Here is a 25,884-nt window from a genome sequence, read left to right on the forward strand (position 1 = left end):
AACACAGTAGGTACTGTCAGGTAAGTTTCCAGGGGAGTATCTATGGACCACCCTGTAATTATTTTCTAGATGAGGCTGGTCATCCCTTTTTTCATGTTTCGGTAACTTAGCAAAATATGATAAAAAAAAAAAAAACGACAACTATGCTCTTTTTACTCTAACTTGACCTAAAATTACCATCTCACCACTTTCAGTGCTGAGTTGTAGCAAGAGTTTAATATTAGAAAACGATGCTGATCACGAAGAAGTGCTTTGGAAAGGATGTACGGCCGTAGTATTGTTTTTTTCTGCCACTGTCCCACGTGAAATAAGCTGCAAAAGGACGAATATTTGGCCCAGGTTACCGTGAGAGGAATATAGCACCGTTTTACGCTCTCAGAGATGTAGGGGCACGAGGCTAGGCTACCAGGGTCCAGTGGCAGATGGCCAGTATTCATCCTTTGCATTACATGATCAAAAACAGAATATAATCATATTGAAGGGATCAGTCCAGCGACCTTACGAGAACTGTCCAACTTTCATTTACCTTTGACGAATAGAACCTGTGCGAGTCTGTCACTGTTATTATAGCCAGCGTTCTCGTTGGTTGAAGAAGCCCCTGACACCTTCAACTAAGTGATTTATTTTGTCTGTTACACCTTAATGTCCTCTTCTGTTGCATAAATCCATTCAGTATTGCCATTCTCTGCATAAGTAACCTACAAAAAATATATTAACCACCCATATTTAAGAATAAATAGCATAGGGAGATGTGTTAGGGATGCTCCTTACCCGACGAGAATACGGACCTAGGACGTTCTAAGCACAAAACCACCGAATATTTGTTATAGTAAATCACTCACTCACTACAGTGCAAGAGTTAACCGTTACTCCCAGTAGTTCATAATATATGCAACAGGTCAACTCAGGAACTGTTTCCCTCTGTCCGTATTTCCTACTGCCTGTGATCTCCAGTCTTTCAAACTCTGTGTCCAGACATCTCGAAATGAACGGATCTTGAGTTTGTCTCTCTGTTAACTTGTTTTTGTTTGTTCTTGTAGGGAACAATCTGACGGGCTTCTGGACCTTGGTTTCTTCTTTCTTGCTTAAAAGAAGCAGAATTACTCACACCACAGAGCACCGAAATCTCTGTCGCTCGATAAGAGCTGAAAACAGTATATCACAAAAATTCAAGTAAATTAATCATTATGAAAGTCCAAAATTATATGATTAATAAAAAAGAACCCTTATGACGCGCAGGAAAAGAACAGAACACTAAAAACCACGTTAGCCAACAAATGTTAAAAAAAAAACTGCCGAAATCGCAAATAAAAACAAAATAGCCAGAAAAAGAAAAGAAAAACGGGAAAACTAATTCACTTAAAAAACAATTACGAATGAACTGGATCAGATCACGAAACACTACATCGCCTCCCTCCTTGTCCTTTTCTCCTAAGTCTATTAATACCAAGTCGGATCACGTGCTTCCAAAACTCGTCCAAGTCGGCACAGGGGGCGGAGCATCGGAGTGACGTCGACTGGCTGGCACGAACGAATTACGATAATTTACAAAACCCCAGTTGGTTGTTCAGTTGACTCCTGACTGTGGTGGTGAGTGTTTGCTTTCTCCACTCACCAGATCATGACACATTTTTCAGCCCGCAGAAGTGAGGGAAGGGACTGAAGTGTGTGAGGGAAGGTGTAGGGGTGTGAGGGAACCTACTGCTTTATCATAAGGTTAAACGAGTCCGATTTCTTCCCCTTCTTCGTTTTCTCTTATTATAAACATTTGAGTCTGTCCTTTTATACACTTTCCCTTACTTAAGCCAATGACGTCACACACAAGCCATGCCTCCCTGCGCCCTGATGGAAAGTGAACCGACTTGGTATTAGTAGACTTAGCTTTTCTCCTTCTAGTCTCTGTTCCTGGAATTAACATTAAATCACTTGAGAAGCAAAGACAGAAATGCACAACACATAAACTAAACGGCTACACAAACAGCTCTTACCAATACATGATAATAAAAGCACTCGAGAAACAGAACCACTAAAAAAAAAAAAAAAAAAAAAAAAGAGCAGAAGGCAGTAAGATAAGCCAAAACTAAATTACTCGAAAAACAACGAAACCACACAGAAAAAATTTACCTTGGATATCACATCTAGAAAAACGTCAGCTTCTCTTCAGTTTTCTTCTCCCCGTCGCGGCTTTATCTGTGAAGGAACTAAGTCACTCATAAAAAAGAACCAAAGTCTTATAAAACACCAAAAATACTGATCCTCAGATATAAATAATAATAATAATAATAATAATAATAACAACAACAATAACAATAAGCTCCCCTAAATTATTCATTATCAGCTAGATAGTATTGGGAAAGTAAGTCATGCAAGTAGAAAGCCCTGAACAAAACAGCTCGTAAAATCGCTAGAATAAAAAACTTGTCTCTGGAAGCCCACTAAGAAACATCAACAACTCCTTCTCTTGTTTCCCTGTCGCGGTCACTCTTGGGAAATCACTGGCTTACGACCCCGACAACGAGGTCGGGGAGGGGGGCGCCAGGACATCGGAAACACAGTGGTAAGGAAGACAATTCCGGAGTTAATCAGCTGCAAGACTGAGCTGGGAGGAGCCTATATATCATTTCTAGTGCATTATGCGTAAAAACGGAAAATTGGCCTTTCCTTTTATGTAACTTTATTTTCATTTTCTTTCTTTTTTATCGCATTATTCACTGTGTTGGTTTTGCTATTCTGGTGTAGTTAGTGCTTTTGTGAGCGGTAAACAATGATTAGGCAAGTGAGTGATTAATGAATATTTGTAAACCAATTACCTCCCCCCGGCCCTGTTATAGTGAATGTTTGTTGAGAGAGAGAGAGAGAGAGAGAGAGAGAGAGAGAGAGAGAGAGAGAGAGAGAGAGAGAATCGCTTTAGCACAGCGATTATCATACCCTTAACTATTCTGGTAAATTTTACATGCCTCGGAGCAAACAGTCTGTGTCAAAAGTTGTGTCAGATGGCGGTACAATCGAGCTCAGTTGTCAGATGGACGTACAGTCGGGGTTAGGTGTTGTGTCAGATGGAGGACAGTCATGTCAGGTGTTTTCAGATGGAGGTACAGTCGGGGTTAGGTGTTGTGTCAGATGGAGGTACAGTCGGGGTCACTTGTGTCAGATGGAGATACAGTCGGGCGCCGTTGTTTCAGATGGAGGTACAGTCATGGTCACTTGTTGTGTCAGATGGAGGTACAGTCGGGGTCAGTTGTTTCAGATGGAGGTACAGTCGGGGTTAGGTGTTGTGTCAGATGGAAGTAACGTAGTGGTAAAAAGTCGTCACAGAAATCAGTGGGAACGGAGTACGTAGCTTCCACCACCATTCTCCTTACCCCAACTTCTGAGCCCAACTGTGCATCCTCCATTACAGCCTCTCAGATACAACTTTTGGCACTGACGTGCATATTATTATGTAGCTACAACCTGTTTTATGTGAATGAGGTGGATGGGAGAAGTAGAGGGAGGCTGAGAACGAGATGGAGAGGTAAGATGTGAGAGTTAACAAGGGAGAGATTTTAGCAGAGAGAGGAATGAGAGGAGGAGAGGGAGACCGAGGGCGAGATGGAGAGGAATGATTGGAGAGTATAGAAGAGAGAGAGAGAGAGAGAGAGAGAGAGAGGAGATCCTAGCATTGAGAAGAATGACAGGATAAGAGGGAGACCGAGAAGGAGATAGATAAGATGCGAGAGTTACAAAGGGAGAGATCGTAGCAGTGAGAAGAATAACAGGATGAAAGGGAGACCGAGAACGAGATAGATAAGATGAGAGAGTTACTTATGGAGAGATCCTAGCAGCGAGAAGAATGATGGGAGGAGAGGGAGACCGAGAACGAGATAGATAATATACGAAAGAACAAGGGAGAGGTCCTAGCAGCGAGAAGAATGATAGGAGGAGAGGGAGACCGAGAACGAGATAGATAATATACGAAAGAACAAGGCAGAGGTCCTAGCAGCGAGAAGAATGATAGGAGGAGAGGGAGACCGAGAACGAGATTGAGAGATGAAGATGGGAGAGTTAACAAGGGAGAGATTCTAACAGTGAGAAGAATGACAGGAGAGGGAGACCGAGAACAGGACAGAGAGATAAGATGCGAGAGTTAACAAAGGAGAGATTTAAGCACTCAGAGGATTACAAATGATCTCGATTAACCTTTTTTGTCTGATAATATATTTTTTCTTCTACCTCCAGACGATTTTATTCAGCTTCTTAAAACCCGCTGGTACTGAAGGGGTAATCAAGGCAACCGTAAAATTGGGCAAATCCGAGTGCTGGGGGCAACTCCGACCGGGTTTAGAAATTCTTAAATATATAAAACAAAATAGGAAAATAAAGAAATGAGAAAAAATTTAAACATATTAAAGTGGATGTGTAGTTTTTTCCTGTGCATTGAGAGAAAGCAAGGAAACTGTGTACCTATTCCTTCTGTGTACTGTATATATCCCAAATTTGTTGACATCCATGTGCACACTTTCACTTATTTCTGATCGTTTTTATTTTTAGGAGGAAGGCTGACCCCCAAGAATCAGTGGGGGTTCACGCTCTCCTAATTATGCTTTACAGATGAGAGTCCATTGTACAGCGTGTACTAAGATATCAAAGCCATGATGATGATGATGATGAGAAACAAAGGAATAAGTCTTTGTATTTTGTATGATAAGGCAATTGGGAAACATAGAGTACTTATGGATTATTTTATTGGAGAACAACAGAAGTACAGAACTGGGTTTTTTCTCCGATTCTCCCTAAACTTTCTTTCTTTGTTTTATCGTTTTTCTTTTTTTTTTTTTTTGTATCTAGCTCCGGGTGTAGGCTTGATAATCCTTTCTCTGCAGCTTAGTAGCCCTACTGCGCCCCACACACCCTGACATGTGAAAGAGTGTGGGTTGTTGAGTTACTGCCAGGCATGACGGAATGGGCCATGAAAACTATGACCAGAGTCAAACACACACACACACACACACACACACACACACACACACACACACACACACACACACACACACACACACACACACACACACACACACACACACACACACACACACACACACGGCACTCAAAAACGATTATGGATAATTTAATATTTGTCTGTTTGTCTATAATTTCCAAGTTTTTGAATTTATAAGCAGAAATAGAATAATCGTCTCTATATTCCCTGATTTTGCACATTGTTTTTTAAGGGTGATTGGGAAAAGAGACTGTAATTACCATGGGTTTCACAGACTCGGCAGAAACGGAGAATAATTGTACATACATATATTTTTTCCTAGGGTGCGATTCTCAGAATTATTTAATACTGATTCCCTGTCGTAGCACTGATATGTTTTAACACGAAGAAATAGACAAGGACAGATTTTTTTTTCCACTCCTTACCTCGATAATCCTGCAGAAAACAGTTACAGCCTACAGTAATTTTCGTCTCGCCATTAAGATTTATTTATGAAGTTTGAACACGGGGCAGAGGAAGATTCGCCAGCCTCCTTGTCCTTCCTGCAATTCAAAACCTGAGTTACGTCAGTGATATGATCGTAAGTTCTAATATGTATCTCGGTCCTGGAATAATCGTTCATAATTTTTCCTGGTTCTTCACAAGCCACTATAGATATTGTAGTAAAGGAAGAATTACTTATTTATCTATCTGTCTATTGCCAGACGCCTTGATCCCGTAAGGGGTGGCCACAAACAAATCGCCTCCATGTCACCCAGTCTCCTGCCGTTTCGTTGCCTTCCCTCCTGCTCACACCCCCCCCTCTCCACTCCATCCCTCCACCTCACCGCTTATGATTACGATTTTTTTTAACAGACTTGACAAGTATAGAAAAATGGTAGATAAATTACCTGATTTTTCCACAAGCTGCTGGAAACAAGGGAATAATTATCTGTGAAAAAATGTTAGTCTGAGAGGAATAATTGTCTGTTAGTTATAACCCTGTCTCTCTCTCTCTCTCTCTCTCTCTCTCTCTCTAATAAACTGGACAAATGCAGGTTAATTATCCATAACTTCTATAATTCCACACAGGCCGTTCTGAAATAAAGGTATAATTGCCGTGAACTACTGAGCTTTGCATGAAGTGTAGCTTAATGATAAAGTTAAAGAGGACAAGACCTGAATGATGATGATGATGATGATGATGATAATGATTATGAGGAGGAGGAGGAGGAGGGGGAAGAGAAGTAGGAGGAGGAGGAGGAGGGGGAAGAGAAGTAGGAGGAGGAGGAGGGAGAAGAGAAGTAGGAGGAGGAGGAGGGGGAAGAGAAGTAGGAGGAGAAGGACGACGACGACGATTTTGTACAAGTTAAAAACAAGGGGATGGGAAATATATGGCTGACGAGGGGAAAAACGACCATGATGATGATGATGATGAAAATGATGATGATGATGACGATGATGACGATGTTGATGATGATGATGATTTTTGTGCTAGCCGGGTAAAAGAAAGGTGGGGGAATACAGAAACAGTTGTCCATGTTTTCTGTTGTCTCAGGCTCCACAAACTCCCTGTCGTCAAAATAAAATCGTTTGGTGTGACCTGTAATTACCAGAGTTGTCCCCATAATGAGAGGAATAATGGCGACAGTAATAACACTCCTATGTTCCTTTGACTCAATTTAATCTGAATAAAATCGTCATGAGATAACACAGACCTGTAAAAGAATAGTTGCACTTGTCAATAATTTTCTTCTTTGGAGTAAACACGGTATAATTACAGAATAATCATCAGTGACTTTTGTAATTAAGGACAATCCACTCCGAAACAAAAGTATAATTGCCGTAAAGTGAGGTCTGCAGTCTGGCTGGTACAGCGCTAATGAACTCGGCAACACACACAAAAATGTATATATATTGCCACTGCTGACTATTTGGCCACCGTGGATTTCTGCTTCTCTACCAGTGGTTAGTCTTGGATGTTTGGTCACCTTATTACACATAAAAAAAATAATAATAATAATAAGATAAAAAAAATAGCCGCCTTCTGGTTTACGATGATGGTGGTGGTAGTGTGTTGATGATGATAATAGTCGTAATAATAATAATAATAATAATAATAATAATAATAACCGGCGTCATCGTCATCATCCCCCACCCCCCACACTATACACAAAAAATCAAGAAGGCTTACTCAGAGTGCAACACCCGCGCCCACCAACTGATCCTCAGACAGAATATTTTGACTTCTGCGATCCTGACCTTTTAACAGATTATCTTATACTCTGATACTTCATTTTTGCCTGGCTGTGTTTCCTTCCACCTGCTTTGAATCAAATTAGATCAGACCTGAGTTTACTTTGCAGTGTGACCTTCGCCTTTGACCTTTCCCTTCGACCTTGACATTTGACATATAGTTCTCATAATTAAATCTCGTCATTGTTGTGTAGAGTAAACCCTTCCACATAGTTTCTGCTACATCAAATATAAGATATTTGGAATGACCTTCCTGTGTGACCTTGACGTTTGATTTATTGTTCAGAAAAAAAGAACAAGGTCAACCTCTTGGGTGATCCTCATCTCATCCACCTAGTTTGCTCCAAAGCAGCACAAAACCATGTCATTTATTTTGTTCTCACACAGACGCACGGGTTGAACTTTGACCTTGTATTGTGACCTTCGACTTTCACTGATTCTTAGCAAAGTTGGATCTATCTGTTTTTTGCCTGACATTCAACACTACCACCAAGTTTGGGGTTGAACTTTGGCCTTGTATTGTGACCTTCGACTTTCACTGATTCTTAGCAAAATTGGATCTATCTGTTTTTTGCCTGACCTTCAACACTACCACCAAGTTTGGCTGAAATCTGATCAGTATTGTAAGGGTTGACCTTGCCCTAGATCCTTGGCCTTTGACCCTTCTCAGTGACCTTGACATTTGTTTTCAAAATCGAATCCTTTTATTTTCGCCTCCTCCTGAACCCTTCCACAAAGTATGGTCCAAATCGGATAAATTTTTAAGTTGATTTGCCCTGTGACCTTGACCTCTGACCTAATTTTCTCGAAGCAAAAGCTTTACTCACTGCTGACCCGCTACCTGTGCGCCGAGTTTGGTCCAAATCAAATTAATATTGTGCGAGTTATTTTGTTAACTCACACACACACACACACACACACACACACACACACACACACACACACACACACACACACACACACACACACACACACACACACACGCACACACACACACACGTCCCTAAAAACAACACCAGCTCTCATTTCGCGAGACACGGACATAAAAATGTATTAGTATTATAATCATCAGTATCATCATCATCATCATCATAAACTTCCCCAGGGAACGATGTACAATAAATCCTGAAGGGTGTAGAATGTTACTTCAGTGGTGACGTTTAACACACTTCATTATTACTACAATCAGGATATATAATTTAGTGTAGGGGAAGATATTTGTTAATGTAGGGGTTATTAAAGAATATATTTACCCATCCATCCCAGATTATTTAATGAAATCGTCAGAGGTATCACGATTTAAAAACAAAACACAATAGAGTAACCATGGAAACAGTGAACAGCAGTTAAAAGTAGGTTAGAAAATAGTAAACAGAAATCCCTTCTTTGTAAATACGGTATATAATGAAGCCTAAAGAACTTATAGTGTTAATGAGGATGCTGATACCCCACCTCTAAAAAATTTAACCTATTTTTTTAAACCCTCATAGTTTTTTTTTTTTTTTTTTTTTTTTTTTTCTCTCCAGGATATGACGCAGGGGTACCGGGTCCGTGGGTTAAGCCGAAAAGAGGCTTAAATTTTTCGTACACTCCCGCGATGCCTCAATGACATATGTCGGGTACCTCACTGACCTCGTTAAAAATTTATTCGTTTTTTAGGCTAATGTTCATGTATAACCTGAAAATTTAAATATGCCTTTGTTGAGTGGGATAATTATTACTTTTAAATGACCGTTTCGTCTTTCAGTCGCCTGTTGGTCTAGTGATTCGAACGCCCCAGTCGCAATTACGGTTTTCCAGTTAGCGTTAGTTCTCAAGTAGTGATTGGAGGTTGAATGTAAGCTATATTTACATGAATTTCTTCCGTATTCAAGCTTATTTATTTGACATTTATGCATATAAATTCAACATTTAAGTTAATTCGTCATTTAAGCTTACTTATTCGTCATTTAAGCTTATTTATTCATTTAAGCTTATTTATTCGACATTGAAGATCATTTTTTCTACATTTAAGCTTATTTATTCGACATTTAAGTTTACTTATTCCACATTTAAGCTTCATCGTTTGATATTTAACCTCATTTATTCGACATTTAAACTTCTTTATTTGATATTTTCTTGACGTATTCGACAAACCCACTGACATACTATACTTCTTTTTCATTTATCTTCATTTACCAGCAATTTCCATTATCTATGTCAACATTCATACTGATTAATTGGACAGTTTTGATTTACTCGTGTATAGCTTGTTATTTCTTCAGCATCATCTTCCTGTGTCAGCAATTTCCATGATTTTATGTCTCGTTAATCCAGCTTAGTTTCTCGACGCTATTGTGTGTAATTCACCGGGTCGGTCAGGATCACTTGATGGTCGTGATCGTCAGCTTTTACCCTCCCGGAAGGGAGCTGAGAGCTCATATAGTCCGATCTAAGGGCAAGGCTGTGACCTTCACACACGCACACACCCGTCCCCTTGCTCCAGGGGGACAGTAACCACCCACTTCGTCAGTGAAACTTTTCGCAACCTGAGCGTGTGTGTGTGTGTGTGTGTGTGTGTGTGTGTGTGTGTGTGTGTGTGTGTGTGTGTGTGTGAATCACTAAACAGACCGAAATGAAGAGCGGGGGGAACTCAGCTAACTGCACATCTGGCGCCGAATATGAACAGTGGTCGAAATGGTAACTTTGTGCTGTTTGTGAATGTCAGCATTTTTCTCCTTTATTCCTGCTGCCTTGTGACGATTTTTTTTACTGAAGCGACAGCCTGGGCAAAAAATAGCAAGCCACACTTTTCTCGGGTCCTGTATGATTACCTGACTCAAGAAATTGGAGGAAGTTATGTATTTGTCTGTGTCTGTCTGTGTACAAGATATCTAAGAAAGCTGTTGTCAGATTTCAATGAATTTTGGTGGATAGGTAGCCAGTGGGTCAGGGAAGAGTTGCTTAGATTTTGAGTTGGGTCCGGTTCTGGATGCCGGAAATAGTAAATTTTATTGGCGGTCGCGGAGGTATGAATTCTCTGAAATCCCTTAACAGAGCAGACGAAAACCGTAGAATTAATTGGTTGTGTGAGACGGGAAAAGTATTTGTCCTGTAGGAAAGAATAATGACAGCAGTAAATTATAAATTTTATTGGTATTGGCGGAGGTATGCCCTCTCTAAGTACTTTCTAGTAAGTCATGGAATGGTATATTTTGCTGGGTTGTTTTTTTGACGTTTTCGTTACGATGCCGACAATGTATTAGTTATGGGCTAAATGTCATCATTTTCATCTTATCATCATCATCATCATTATCATGATCATCACCATCAGCATGACCATCACCATCACCATTATCATTACTATCACCGTCACTTATTTGTATTATCTGTTACTAATTCTTGTCCTACTTGGAACACAGTGGCCTGGGCGAAGTGATTTACTCAGACCTTTGAGAGAGAGAGAGAGAGAGATTGATTTGATTTGACCCCAATGGGGCTAGTTTATTGGACACCCCACACTTCATCCTATGAAGGGGCAGCGTCAAAAAAATACATAGATACAGCATCATACAAAGAATTTAAAAGGGGTATCCAAAAGGAAGGCAGTATCTCAGCGAGATGCATCCCTATCTGCATTACAAAAGTCTTACAACAGTATATCAACATAAATATAACTCATTTTATATTATCAGTATGCATAGGGTGAGAGAGTTGGACGAACTGATCACACATGTATGACATAAGTTCTTATGTTGAAAAATTTTATAACAGTTATATTAGGCTAAGTGTATTTTGGGGGCAATTGTTGTGTTACTGAGGAGAAGCAAATAATTTATACTTCCTCAGTATTTTTCTGACAATATCATTTTCTAACATAAATTTTGCCTGACTCTCTATTGTCATAAACTGAGTATTCCTGTATTCACGTATGAGTGGACATTCCAATAGATAATGCTTCAAAGTGTGTTTGTTGGGTTGTTCACATACTTTGCACTTCCTCTTCTCCTCATCAACCTGCCAACCCAGTTCCCAAGGGTAACAGTAGCCAAGCCTTATTCTTGCATGTACAGAGTCAACCCACCTACTTGTCGTATGTCTGCCATATACGTAACTTGTCATCAGTGCAACTGTGTTGTAGTAGTGTATGGAAGTGCTGGTGTTGTGTTCTCTGAGTCTAAGGTCAGTCACCCTTTCTTTTTGTATGGTCATGATCTTTCTTTTAAGTTGTCTAAGTGAAAGTCCCAGGTCATAGTCACAAGTGTCCTTGTTAGAAGCCTCCTTGGCTAAAAAGTCAGCTCTTTCATTACCCGGGATTCCAACATGTGAGGGGATCCAAACAAATTTGACCTGAACATCGATCTCCCTAAGCACTGCAACAATCCGCCTGATCCTGTGAACAAGGTCAGGGTATGTGGGGTGAGGGTCAGAGAGAGATTGCAGAGCAGACATGCTGTCTGTTAAGATGATGGCATTTTGTTTCCTTAGACAAACTTGTTCCAGCCCATTCACAAGTGCTACAAGTTCACACTGGGTGGATGAAGTCCAGTCATGTAGCCTGCTGAGTGTCTCAGCCCCATGAACAAAGCTACCCCCACTTACAATGGTAACAGCAGCCCCAGCACGTCCAGTCTGTGTGTGAAGAGAACCGTCACAGTACACTTGGTCTTTGTCTTCCCCTGCCAGACTTGATATAAGTGTCATAAAGTCAACTTTGAGTTCATACGGTAGGAGGTCGGCCTTTTTTGTGTCTAATGTAGTGAAGGCGATGTCTAGTGGTCTCTCCTTCCAGGGCGGCAGAGGTTCACTCCAGTCCCAGTCTCCTAAATGATGATCAGTCATTTGGTAGTTGACAAGGTTTGCTGCAGTTATATGAGTCCAGTCCCTGCCAGTCAAATCTTCTAGCCTTAATAAATTTATGAGCTCTGATTTAGGTAGTGTGTCTCTCTTGTCTCTCAGTGCTCTGACTCCTATTAGTGTATTGAGAGAGAGAGAGAGAGAGAGAGAGAGAGAGAGAGAGAGAGAGAGCGTTAAAGGGAAAATCGGCGTCTCTCACTGCATGAAAAAAATTGCCTTTGTTGATAAGAGTATTATATTAAACAAAGCTATCGTAATGAAGGGCGTGATTTTATGTGTGTGTGTGTGTGTGTGTGTGTGTGTGTGTGTGTGTGTGTGTGTAATGACGAGGACACAAATTTTTCGGTTCATAGTTTTATTGATGCTTTTTTGAACCTGGGATATGAAAAACAAGTGTTTATAAATGAACCCTTCTTATTGTTTTCATGAAGACACCATTTATTTCTTTATTATTTACGCGCTAATGGTTTGGCGATGGTTCATGGTAAAACAGGAAGAGGGGAGGGAGAGAGGGAGAGTGTGTGGTAGTGGGGAGATAAAAGGGAAGGGAGCGTGGAAGAAAAGAGGTGGAATGGGTGGAGAAAGTGTAGGAGGAGGGGGGGATGGGAGAAAAGTGAAAGGAGAGGGGAGAGGGGAGAAAAGTGAAAGGAGAGGGGAGAGGGGAGGGATTCATGAGAGGAGAGGGAAGAGAGACAGAGAAGTGTAGGGAGAGAGGAGGTGGAGAGGTTGGTGGGGAGAAGAGGAGGACGGAATTGGGGTCGGGTGAAGGATAAGCCGAGCACTGGGATGTTGAAGGAGGATGAGAGAGAGAGAGAGAGAGAGAAGACGGTGGAAGGGGAAGAGAAGGGAGCACGAATTTGTTCAGTCCAGTAGAGGTAGGTGACTGTCTTCCATCCTTAGTGTTATTAGCAAAGTGGTCAAGAGCACTGAGAGAGTACATACTTCCGTCAAGGCAGCACCATCTCCTTATTCGTGTTTTATTTTATATATTTTATGGCCTTGACGGTGAATTTTGATATTTTTTCGTCCAAAATTGAAGACTCCTTTCTTGTCATAAGTAATAATGGAACAGTTGGTGACGTTCCATGAGATTGATTTTCCCATACGGTTGCCGACACAGACGGACAGGTAGACAGACAAATACAGAGACAGACAGACACGATCAAACCGAGCTCCTAGACACAGCCTCCATGGCGTAGGTAATAACTCTTCATACAAATAATAATAATTCCAGTCAAACGCGTCCGTGACATACAACCTTTACATTATACCTAAATAAGGGTAAAGCGTCTGTGTACACTGAGGTTACATACTGTACATACATACTTATACATATATATTAACATACATGGACAAATCCATGCTTTAGCCCAGCCTACGGTCGCAAGTGTGTGTGTGTGTGTGTGTGTGTGTGTGAAAGAGAGAGAGAGAGAGAGAGAGAGAGAGAGAGAGAGAGAGAGAGAGAGAGTAACCCAAATAATGTTGATGTGATTATAACAGAACTAATGGAAGGATACAAGGTCATTTTAAACATTTTTGTTCGTTTTAAATCAGACTTGCTCGTCACCTCTGCTTGTACTCCCTAATTTTAATCAAATATCATTTTCTTCTAATTAATCTCTTACCTGTTTAGTCATATAGGTTGTCGTTCGTAAGTTATATTCCAGTCAGATGCCTCCATAATACTGTATATTTCTTCTGCCCTGTCCTCCTCCTCATCAGTCAGCTATTCTCTCCCCTGTTTCTATATCCTGTTTATTATCCTATTCTCTTTGCCTCTTAACCGGTGTATTGATATTCCCAGAGCACTGTCCTATTGATTTTATTCTCTTCGTGATTTAACACATGTGATCTGCTCTGCCTGTGTGTCCTTCTGTGCTTCGTGTCATCTGCTTTGTTTGCAATACCCTGCTGTCGTGTCTACAGCCTTGCAAGTAGGCTGTCCTTTCCACTGCCAATATTCTTTATCATTCTGCCGTTTTACCCTGTTCTTCGTCTCCCACATGTCCTCCTCTGCATGTCTGCCCTGCTGTGTTGTGTTATTTATCTGTAGTGTATTTTCCAGCTCTTATATCGTGTCCTTCGTCCTGTTCATCGTTTATTATCACTACTGCTTTATCCTGTTCATTGTCTCTCAGCTGTCCTCTCCTCTGCCTGTATTTCCTGCCGTGTTCTGTGCCAGCTGTCGTTGTTGTATTGCCCTGCTGCTGTGTCTCCAGCCTTGTCTGTCAGCTGCCCCCTACTCCACTCAGGCTCACGGTTGCCCTCACCAAGCGATGCACAGGTCTTATTTTTCTCCCTTCCTCTTTCTTCACTCTTCCTCATCCTTCCTTCTTCTCCCTTTCTCCTCCTCCTTGTTCACTCTCTTCCCTGTTCTCCCTCTCTTCATGTTCTCTCCTCCCTCACATCTCTTTCTCCGCACATGAGCCTAGTCCACAGCCATTATGCAGTCACAATTACGAACGACCTGTTAAGGAAATTATGAGGGAGACTGTTTTCCCCCATAAGGTTATCAGAAACTAGATCCGTAATCGTTGAGAACCGGACTCATGGTGATAAAGCATTTTTTATCACAAATCAGCCCCTGAGATTAGTAAAAGTCCTGAGACAACTCGTTTGTGTGTGTGTGTGTGTGTGCGCGCGCGCGAGTGACGTGGAATGTATTTGGTTTACAATTAAATCGTCATATGGAGTTCAGGAAAGAGAGAAAGAGAGAGAGAGAGAGAGAGAGAGAGAGAGAGAGAGAGAGAGAGAGAGAGTCGTGCGAAGGTAGAAGATATCAAGAAGTATAACGCTTTATGCTGGAAATACCAACTGTCCATTTTATTACGCTTAATGTCAGACAGTTTTACAATGTTCTGATGAAGTTTTATTATGCTTGTCGTCCTCTTAAATAGGTATCCTGTGTCTGAGAACCATTCTTTTGTTAATCATTATTTATTTTTTACTCCAGACCACATTCAAGACCTGATAATGAACGAAAACCCATATTATCGAAAAGCATTACTGAACAAAAGGATTAACATACGTCATTAACAGTGACTTTATTCCTCATGCAGCAAAACTGAACCACAACAATGATTGTTTCCATAAGTGATAATCTGCATCATTCTGAGGAAGTAAAAGGAGTGTGAAAAGGTGGGGGGGAGGGTCAGAAGGGAAGAAAGAAGTATGAACTCTGGAAGAGGAAAGTCAGGAATAGGGAAATTAGCTGGTGTGAAGGGTGATGAGAAGCGAGAGGTGCATGGATGAGGGGATTGGGAAGGACGGTGGGGGAAAAAGAGGAAGGGTGAAGGAAAGAAACTAGGAGTGAACACTGAAGAGAGATAGTGAGACACTAGACACGGTTTCTTTGTCACCTGATTTTGAATAATTGCTGAGTGGTAGAGAGGGCACATCGAAGGCCAGGTTCAACATTCAACTTAGATCGGTGTTATGTCTTTATTGCGAATTGTGGGGAGAACCTCGACTGACGTAGGCCTAATGCTTTTTTATTTGCCCTATGCTTCTTTAAATGCCAAATGCTTTAAATGCCCAGTGCTTCTTTCAGTGCCCAGCTGTATGCTTAAATGAAGAGTTGTCAAAGCAAGACGACGAAGTTTGCAATTAGGACCAGAAGTCCAAAAATTCTTTAAATTGATCACGTTTTGTGTTCTGGATCACTAGGAAACAAGTCGTGGTTCATGGACAACAGATTATGAACCACTACTGTCATGGGATGTACTGTATCAATTATGTTGAAATCTCGTATACGTACTTTTTAATCTTAAAAAAAAAAAATGTATATTATTTAAGTTTACGACATGCAATTTTATTCACCTTAAGAAACCTAGCGACAATTGAAGGGTTAATTATGTAAAATTCTGTGTCATGCGCCTTCAAACGCAGTGTGCCAAGGCATCTCGTAATGAACGGGTCTGGAATTTGGCTTTTTGTACAAACCTTGTGTTTGTTTTCTCTTGAAGGGAATAATCTTGCGGGCTCGTGGCCTTTGGTTCGTTCTTCCATGCCTAAAAAATAAAAAACAAAAAAAGGATCAGGTGTAATAGATTTTAACCTTCTGACTACGGGGAAGTCTCTCATCATCATCATCATCTAATCAAGTGTTGCCCCATGAGGAGCGTAGAAGCCCTGGGCTAGGCAAGTTGATTCTGACATTTAAGATAAGAGTGACAAGCCTCACTTATCCCCGAGTGGCATTACGTGAGCAATAAACCCCAACCATTCCTTGGATATAAACCTGCACCGGCTCAATCCTATTGGGACGCCCTAATTACCCACCAAACCACCAGGCTCCATAATTTGGTCATATGGTTACCACCCAGCGTAATAAACGGTTTCCTGGTGTACAGGAAACCATTTGGATAAAATGAAGGAAGAAAGACAGAAGAGGATGGATGGAAAGAAGGAATGAAGAGAGGAAAAGACAGGCACCCACGACCAGCACTACATCGAGTGAGTGGATGGCCAGCGCCCCCACCTACCACAAAGTTCGTAGGAAATTCGTCTGATGCCATCTAGAATGAAATACCAAAGTGCTGTTATGGTGACGAAAAGGATATGTGAGGTAGATTTTTTTTTATTTTAATGATTGCTTTGTGTTCTATCGATTTAAGTGACTGTTGTTTTTTATCGGTTTAACAGTAGACTGCTGTGTTTTTAATTGTGACTGCAGTGTTTCCTGTCGGTTTATGTGGCTGCTGTGTTTTCTGTCGGTTTAAGTGGCTGCTGTGTTTTCTTTGTTCAACAGTAGACTGCTGTGTTTTCCCGGTTTAACTGTGCCAGGTGTGTTTTCTCTTGGTTTAACAGTAACAGTTGCGTTTTCCTTGTTTAACAGTAACTGCTGTGTTTTCTTTGTTTAACAGTAGGCCGCTGTGTTCACCGTCGGTGTAACTGATCTTCTGTGCTTGCAACAAAGTCTTGTGTAAACTGATTTTATCTATAGATGAACACTGTAAAGGGTATATGACTTTAGATACGGTAATCATTTACAAAACAGAAAATTCTGGATGAAAAATGAAGACACCAATACATCAGTTACACGTCGGAAAAAATGGTGATATAAAATGGACAGGATTAGAATTTAAGATAATTTCGATATTGGTAATGATTAAGCGAAATTATTAATACATTAACCCAGTCCTTTATTACCCCATCAGGAGCTTAGGGACCCGGGGCTAGGCTACTCTTTCCTGACATTTAAGGCAAGGATGACCAACTTCACACGCCCTTGAATAACATTATGTGAGCGTCATGCCGTTGAAGCGCCTTAACCCACTAGACCATCAGAGGTCATTTTGTTACATAGTTAACAGCCAGGTAGCTGATACCTTCATGGGTTACAGTACATCATTTGGCTTCATACTTAGTTTACAACCACATCAAGTGAGTGGATGGTGGACGCCTGACTTATCACGAACAGTGGCTAAGAAAAAAAAAATAATTAAAATAATTATAGGCGAAAAGTAATGACGCCAGTGATCATTAAAATGTGAAAATGCATACACGAGTATGCCTATCTCTCTGTCAATCTATATGTATCTGCAATTTAGTGTTTTTTAATACTTAAAGTGAATAAATAATAAAATGTCATAAGCATATATATATTGAGATATGTAGATCATTATAACAAATGAAGTACGACGAAAAATAATGAGGCCTATAGCCCATTAAAAGTGGTAAAACAATAATGCTATATATAAATGGGTCCAAAGCTATTACGTGTCAGATTAACTGGAAATCAGGGCAAGACGCTTAGTTCCCGGTCATTAGAAGAGAAAGAGATGGTGATTAAGAAATATTAGAGGGAATGAGAGAGAGAGAGAGAGAGAGAGAGAGAGAGAGAGAGAGAGAAGGGGGGTAATGACAGTTGAGAGAACGTGAGAGCGTTGATGAAATATAAGAGAATGAGCAGTGGCTTGAGTGATTAAGTATTGTTACAAAGTGAGTGAATGAGTGAGTGAATAAACGAGTGAATGAGTGAGGGAGAGAGGATGGAGGAGAGAGAAAGATCAAGAAATGTGAAAGTGAGTGAGTGAGAGTGAGCGATCAAGATGTGAGGGAGCGATGGTGGGGGAAGAGTCAGGGTGTGAAGGAGAATGATTGTGAAGTAAGGGAGAGAGAGAGAGAGAGAGAGAGATTACATTAGAGGTAGAGAGAGTGGAGGGAGGGAGTGTTTAAGATAAAAGAAAATAAGTAGGTGACTAGGAGAGAGAGGATGATGAAGGAGAGAGTGAGGTAAAGGGAATAGTGTGGTTAAAAAATAAGATTGAACGAAAGTGAGGGAGGGAGGGTGTGGGATAGAGGAAGAGTGAATAAAAAGATGAGAGAGTGAGGTAGAGAAGGTGAGTATGAAATGTGAGGCAAATGAGTGAGTTACTGGAATTGAGTGAATGAGTGAGGGAAGGAAGAAGACGTACAGTAAAGAAGTATGAGTATGAGAGAGAGAGAGAGAGAGAGAGAGAGAGAGAGAGAGAGAGAGAGAGAGAGGCATCTTCCTACATGCCCCCTCCTCAACAAAAATTTTGTATAATAAGGAAGAAGATAATCCCATATTATCTCTTACCAGGTGAAGGGGCCTGGGGTAGACCAGGGAAGTACTAGAAGGTAGATATAATTTGATGGTAGATAATTATGGGGTAGTTTTGTTCATCGAAAAGTAGATGCACAGCCAACTTCCCTTTAATGCCATTTGATTATCAGATAACCTTCAATTTCCTTTACCTCTTTGGGACTGAAATTTCGCTAGCCTGTCACTCCAACTACGTATTTCGAGCCACTCGCTCACTAACGTCATGTACAGTTGCGGACATAAATACTGATCCACTTCCACACGAGAAATGCCGAGATTGTGAGCGGTGCATTCTGACGCCGAATGATGCGATCCCCGAACCCAAGCACACTTTTCAGAACACTTCGCAAGAGTTTCAATCCCGGTCGACGAAAATGTGAACCGATATTATTTTCCGGAGCTGTATCAGGTACTTCAGGTAAAAATAAAATAAATTAAAATACCTGAGCGTTTTGTCCAAAGTAATGCATTTTTCTTATTTACTCCAGCCTGGTTGTGTGGCCCAATCTGGGCCCCTTTTGTTCTCCTCCTCCAATATTTTTATTCCTCGAAATTTAATACTGGCCTAAGTATTTACATGAGACTTTGGACTTACCACAAAATGAATGCCTGTCTCCGTAATTCTATACTCTTCAATTTTAAATGTAGGTTTGAGTGGTGGAGTTTTGGTGGAAGCAGTGAGTGGTGGTGGTGGTGGTGGTGGTGGTAGTAGGGGGGGGGGGAGTTATATGCTGGATGTGATGGTGTATAATGAGTATGGTGTGGAGCGGTATAGTGAAGTGGTGTGATGTAGTTCTGTGCTGTATTAAGTGTGGGGTTGTATTTTGAAGCTGTGATGTTGCGTGTTGGGATAGTGTGTGATGTGATGTAGTGTGATGTGGTTCTGTGCTGTGGTTAGAGTGTGGTGTTGTGGTTTGACGGTGTGGTGTTGTGTGTGATGTGGTGTGGTATGGCCTGATGTCTGCTCAAGTGTGGTGGTGCTTTATGGTGTGGTGTATCATCATCATCGTCATTGTTAGCGTCATCCTAATGATCATCCTCTACATCATCAACATTGACACTTCTGTTCCACCTGACGCCAGATGGTTTTATCCAGCTGAAAATTAATCACAGGAGCCTGAGAGTTAATAAGCATCTTCAGTCTGTCTAATATTATAAGCCCTGGTGTTATAAATTCCATAAATCCACCATTACTCATAAATCATTTGCATATGTTCAGTACAAATGCCCAGTTATGTTAATACTGATAAGCCTTCCCAGTACTAAATATAAGTGATAACAAGAATGGCGTAGAGAAATAGTACTCGTTGCTGGTAAGTGATTGGAGCTAATATCTCTTCAATCTCCTCCCGTCGTCGGTAAATAACTGTACATAATATCGCTGCAGTTGCCTTGAGCTGCTCACCTATGAATAAGTTAAGGAATTCGCTTGAGTGTCCGAGCCTTGTTGCAAGAGAGAATCAGAGGAATTGCAGAGATATAAAACTTAACCGTTGCATAAGTAACATTTAGTGATTTATAGGATTAAATTCTTCACTGTGACTTTTTTTTCTTTTTTCCCGCTGTCATCTAGCAATTTTACTTTTTTTTTTTTTTTATGAAAAGGTCAAGAAAGACTATACACCTTTGCCCGTTTATTACAAGAGGGTCACCTGAGGAAAGTAAAAGTGTGAGTAGTTTGCATCCATCCATCTGTTCGTCATCCAATCGTTTATTAAGCTGTTAGCAGGGTAGGTGTTGGGGCAGGGCTACTTATATTAGACATTTAAGGAGATAGTGGCCAGTTTCTCGACCATGAGCAGCATTATATGGGCAATAAACTGCAACATTTCTCCGATTTCAACCTTACTGGGCCACATTGAAATGGAGAGCCTTAATCCACTTGACCACCAGGTATACATTTGATTATATGGTTACCAGCCAACGTAGAAAATGGTTTCCTATTTTATAGGAAACCATTTAGCTGATCAGTCGCTGCAGAGTCGCCTGAAGGTAGTACTACATCGAGTAAGTGAATGGTGGTGCAAAAATAAGATAAAAGACGTCACCATACTTGAAAGAGTTGGATGAATAGCTCAGTTGCAGAATATTGAGCAGTTGCAAAGGTACGGTATTCACACTCAGTGATTTACAGGTTAGGCGCTGAGAGTAACTGCAGAGATATATTTACGTAATTTTTCTCCCGGACCGACTCGCTTCCCATGGCCTCCTAACTCCATTTTTATAGTCTGTTTGTTTCCATGCGACGGTACTGGGCCACTCCCACACCTTGAAGACGAAATTGCTTTTGCATGAACTTCGTTGGACCTTAGTTATGGGGCAGAAGTAAATTTTCATGATTAGGTGACAAATTAGCTCTCCCGTATGTCTACACTTGCAACTGAGCTGGGTTGGGTCAGGCGTCCTTGTCAGGTGAAAATAAATAAATAAAAATAAATAAATAAAAAAAATTCACAGCTGCCTCCCACGTGCTGTCTCCAGACGATTTCATTCAGCTTTGGAGAAAATTATTAACCAGGGTGGTTACCTACAGGCTTTACTGCTACTGAGGAGTAGACTGTAGCACCAGTCGAGCAGGGCAGTACTCCCAAGGTGGATGGAAAGCTGATGACAGGGAGAGCTGGAGCTCCCGTTTCATCAGCCTTCGGGATTAGGTCCCGACCATCCCCCTTTGCTGAACTTTTTCAGTGTTTCAAAGAGTATAGGCAACTCTGCTATAACGATTCGAACGATATCTATCTGATTTTCAGTCATTCTTCTCTACTATCACTTTATTCCCTCTCGTCTTCCCCCCCTTTTTTCCCCTGCTGTTACCTGTTTTCCTTTTCATCTTCTTTTCCCACCATTCTTCAGTTCTTCGTGGTCTCCCTTTTCCTCTTACACTAAAACGGTCTTCCACATCTGCCCTCTCCTCACCCCTCTTGCATGTCATTTTTCCTTTCCTCCCCTTTTTCACAATTTCTTGGGCATTTTCATCCCCTTGGGCTTTTTCTTTACTTCTTTAATTCTTTCCTCCTCGTCTCTCAATATTCCTCTCATTACTTTCTTCCTTGTTTCTTTCCTCTTCCACTTCTTCATCCATATACAAGTCATCCCCTCACCCTCACATTTTCTGACACTCTTTAACTCTCATCACGTTTTCTTTCTTTTGTTGTTGTTGTTTTTTCTTTTTCTCTCATTTTCTCTTCACTAAGGGTCCGCATTTCTCTCTCTTCTCCAGTTGTCTTTATTTTTCCTCTCTTATCATTTCTTTCATCTGTTATTAGCCTATTTCCTTCTTTCCTTGCCAAACTTCTTTTTTCCTTTCTCACCCACTTTCTTCTCCTTCCTCTAGTTTTCTCCTTTCCTTTCAGCTCTTTCCCTCTTCCCTGCCACTTTTTGTACCTTCTTCTCTTCCTTCTTACTCTTCACATCTTCCTCTCTGCTTTTCCCTCCTCCCTGCCATCATCCTGCTCACTTCCTTCTTTCTCCTGTCTCACTTCTTTCAATCTTTCCTAACTCCTTTTTCCATTTTCCTTCCCACCTCTTTCCATTTTTCATCTCACTTCCTCTTCTCTCCTTTCCTCTTCCCTCCCTGTTATTATACTTTTCCTCTCGTCTCTTCCTACCTTCCTCCCTCTCTCTCCTTCCCTCCTCTACATTCTCTTCCATTCCACTTCTTTCCATGTCTTCTTTTTTCTCTTTCATCTTCCTTCATACTTCCCTCTCCGGCAAATATCGAGCGTCTTAATCTCCGTCTCAGCTGCCAGGGACGGAATCAGACGTTTCTTGAGCTGCCTAATGTCTGGGGAAATAATAGGTGGGAAAAAAGAAACGGGGAAAAAAAGGCCAGCGAAATTGGGACCGAGTTAATGGGAAAATGGAGGCACTTGAGGTGAGCTGAGTTGAGAAAAGTGGTCGGAAAGAAAAATATGTTTGCTGTGCTCTAACTTGACTCAAAATTACCATCTGTTAATCTGGAATTCTGATTGTAATAAGAGATTGACACCAGAACAAGATACTAGTCACAAAGAAATGCACTGGAAAAAATGGAGAACCGTAGTGTTGTCTTTTTCTGCCACTGAGGTACGTGAAATAAGCTGGAAAAGGACGAGAGTCTGGGTATGTTGAATTGAATACGTTATAGTAGAAAAAAAATTAACCGAACAAAAGTTATACAGGTGAGATAGAAACACTGATAGGAAAATACTGGGTATATTAAGGAAGCAGTAAAAGCGCAAGTTGCAAATGCTGGAAAGTATTGATACCAGTAGGAAGAATATTAATATACTCTGAGTAGATATTATGCAAGTGAATTTTAAGTACAAAACTGGTAGAAGAAAATATCAATATAATCTAAGTTGACATTATACAGATGAGCTGGATATGTGAACAGGAAATGGTATGTAACTGAACTGAATATTATAAGGTGTTGAAAGTATACATGTAGGAGAAATACACACACACACACACACACACACACACACACACACACTGAGCAGCGGGTCGATTGATAGATAATTGTGTTAAACTAGTATATATCATCATCATCATCAACCGTTGAGGTCCACTGCAGGACCGGCCTATCCCTACCGAAGCAGGGACGATACAGCCAATGTATCTCTACCCAGTGGCTTAGGCTGTGTGGTAGAGACTGTATGTAGGGTGAGAAGTGCTTGTAAGTGTAATTGTTGTGTTGTAGTGGCTTTGGATGTGTGTGTAGTCTGTGAACCAAGTGTAATCGGCCCGCCTTAAGCCGACTGGGTGCAGGCATATTAGTATGCGACACTGGTTCAACCACAGCACCCCTTATGTCCGCCAAAGTAGCAAGTGGCTCGGTGAACGATTCCCAAAGTTTTTACAACTCTGGCGTGAGGCGAACCCTCGTCCATCAGCGTGCGAAACGCATATATATATATATATATATATATATATATATATATATATATATATATATATATATATATATATATATATCCTCTGTGGTACAGTGGTAGAGTGTGAGTTTCGTACACGGGTGAGCCAGGGTTCGCGCCCCGCCAGGGTAATAAACTTTGGGAGTGTTCACCCGGCCACGTACTACATTGGCGGACACCAGGGGTGCTGTGGTTGAGCTAGTGTCGCTTACTATAAAGCATGCTTGCACCCAGTCGGCTTGCGCGGGCCGATTACACTTGGTAAAGTATGCTTGCACCCAGTCGGCTTGCGCGGGCCGATTACACTTGGTTCACAGACTACACACACATCCAAAGCCACTCCAACACTACAATTACACTAACAAGCACTTCTCACCGTACATGCAATCTCTACTAGACAGCCTAAGCCACTTGGTAGAGATACATTGGCTGTATCGTCCCGACTTCGGTCGGGATAGACCGGTCCTGCAGTGGATACTCAAACGGCTGATGATGATGATATATATATATATATATATATATATATATATATATATATATATATATATATATATATATATATCCCAGGGGTGCTGGACGAGGCATGGCGCTGGGTGGGTACTAAGCGTACTGCCCTCCGCCTATCGGCTCATAGTCGCGAAGCTCATAGGTCCCTACCCGGGGGTTCCCTACTTTATAAAGACTTGAAAAATCCCAGTTCTGTCCAATATTCCGGACACTGGGCTCCAATGGGTTATATAAATATATATATATATATATATATATATATATATATATATATATATATAATCTGTGTATACATTGCAGAGATAAGTGAGCAACACTGACGGGAAATAACAAATATTTTCTAAGTAATAATCCTCTCAGTTGAAAGAAAAAGAGGTAGGAAGTGATGATTATTTAATCTAAGGAAGTAGTATAAAGGTGAGTTAAAGATAACAGTAGGGAGAATGTATAATAATAAAAATAAAATAATAATTTGGTTTTACGCCAGGTATCCCCGAAGGGCTAAGGCGTTGCCTCTGGGTAGAGGACTTTTGGATTGGAGTGTGTAGTATTTTGTGACCAGATGCCCTTCCTGATATCTACCAATGACCCATGGGTGGATTCGATCCTCCGACCCTTCGGTCAGAGCGGAGCGCTCTAACCCACAGAGCCACGGCTGCTACAGTGGGAGAATGTATGACGTAAGTAAATATTATATCTGTAGGTTATAAATCCTGATAGAAAAAATATATATAAATAAGTACTATAAAGGTGTGAGGAATCGTAAAAAAAAAAAAATCGGAGGTGGGGGGTAGTAGAGGCATTTGATACCTTAGCTGTAAACATTGTTACAAAAAAAAAAAAAAAAAGTAAATAGTCAGAGTGTGATAGAAGGTAATGAGAGAATATGGGGAGGAGTGAAAGGTGAAGGACGGGTTGGTGTGGTGGGGGAGGAGATGAAAGGAGAGCGAAGAAGGTGTGGGCACAGTACAAGAAAAGAATAGGAAGAGGTAAATCTAAAGACAAGGAATAACAAAAACCAATAATAAAACTAAAGAATTCGCCCACGAATGTGTGTCGCTCACCATCACCAAAAAGCTAAATCAGTACCGGTAATCCTCTGGCAGGCTCAAGCATATCGCCACATCGAAAAAAGGTCTTGGGATCTCGCTGTTTACTCCTGCTAACTTAACTATCATGTTAGCATTCAGAACCTTTAACTCAAGAGTCTTATGTTGGCGGAGGTTATTGAGTATAACACGCCTTTGAATAATTGCTAATACTTACACTTTAAATGGCCGTACTTTTCGTTGAGCGCATGATAGGCAATGGTGAATAATGGCAAGCAGAAAAAGTTAGAGGGTATATTTTCTTGGAAGATCACCTGGTTAGCCTTCTTTAACCTTTCCTCGAATTCAAAGTTCAAAGAACCATCCTTGGCTAAATAAGTACCTAAATATTTAAACCTATCAACTTGCTTTACAACCATACCTCCAATTACACATTCCTGCGCATTTTCCATATTCATATTGATTATTTCAGTTTTTCCACAATTAATAACCAAACCCACCTTGCGACCTTCACTCACCAAACAGTCCAACACTCTCTGCATCTCTTCTGGCCCATCACAAATCAAAACTATATCATCTGCATAATCTAAATCCAAAAGTTTCCTGTTCTCTCCCCAAAGTATACCTGCACCGGTTTCTGTTCCAACGCGTTTCATAATGTAATCAATGACCAATATAAATAGTAAAGGCGATAGAACACCACCTTGAATTACTCCGGACTTGACTTCAAACGATTCACTCAGACAGCCATCAACCATCTCTTTACAAAATGTGTCCTCATGCATGTTCATAATGACCTTCACAAACTCCTAT

The sequence above is a fragment of the Coenobita brevimanus genome, chromosome 1 (genome assembly GCF_032717465.1).
Source record: "Coenobita brevimanus isolate Jiangsu-jjx chromosome 1, ASM3271746v2, whole genome shotgun sequence".
NCBI lineage: Eukaryota > Metazoa > Arthropoda > Malacostraca > Decapoda > Coenobitidae > Coenobita > Coenobita brevimanus.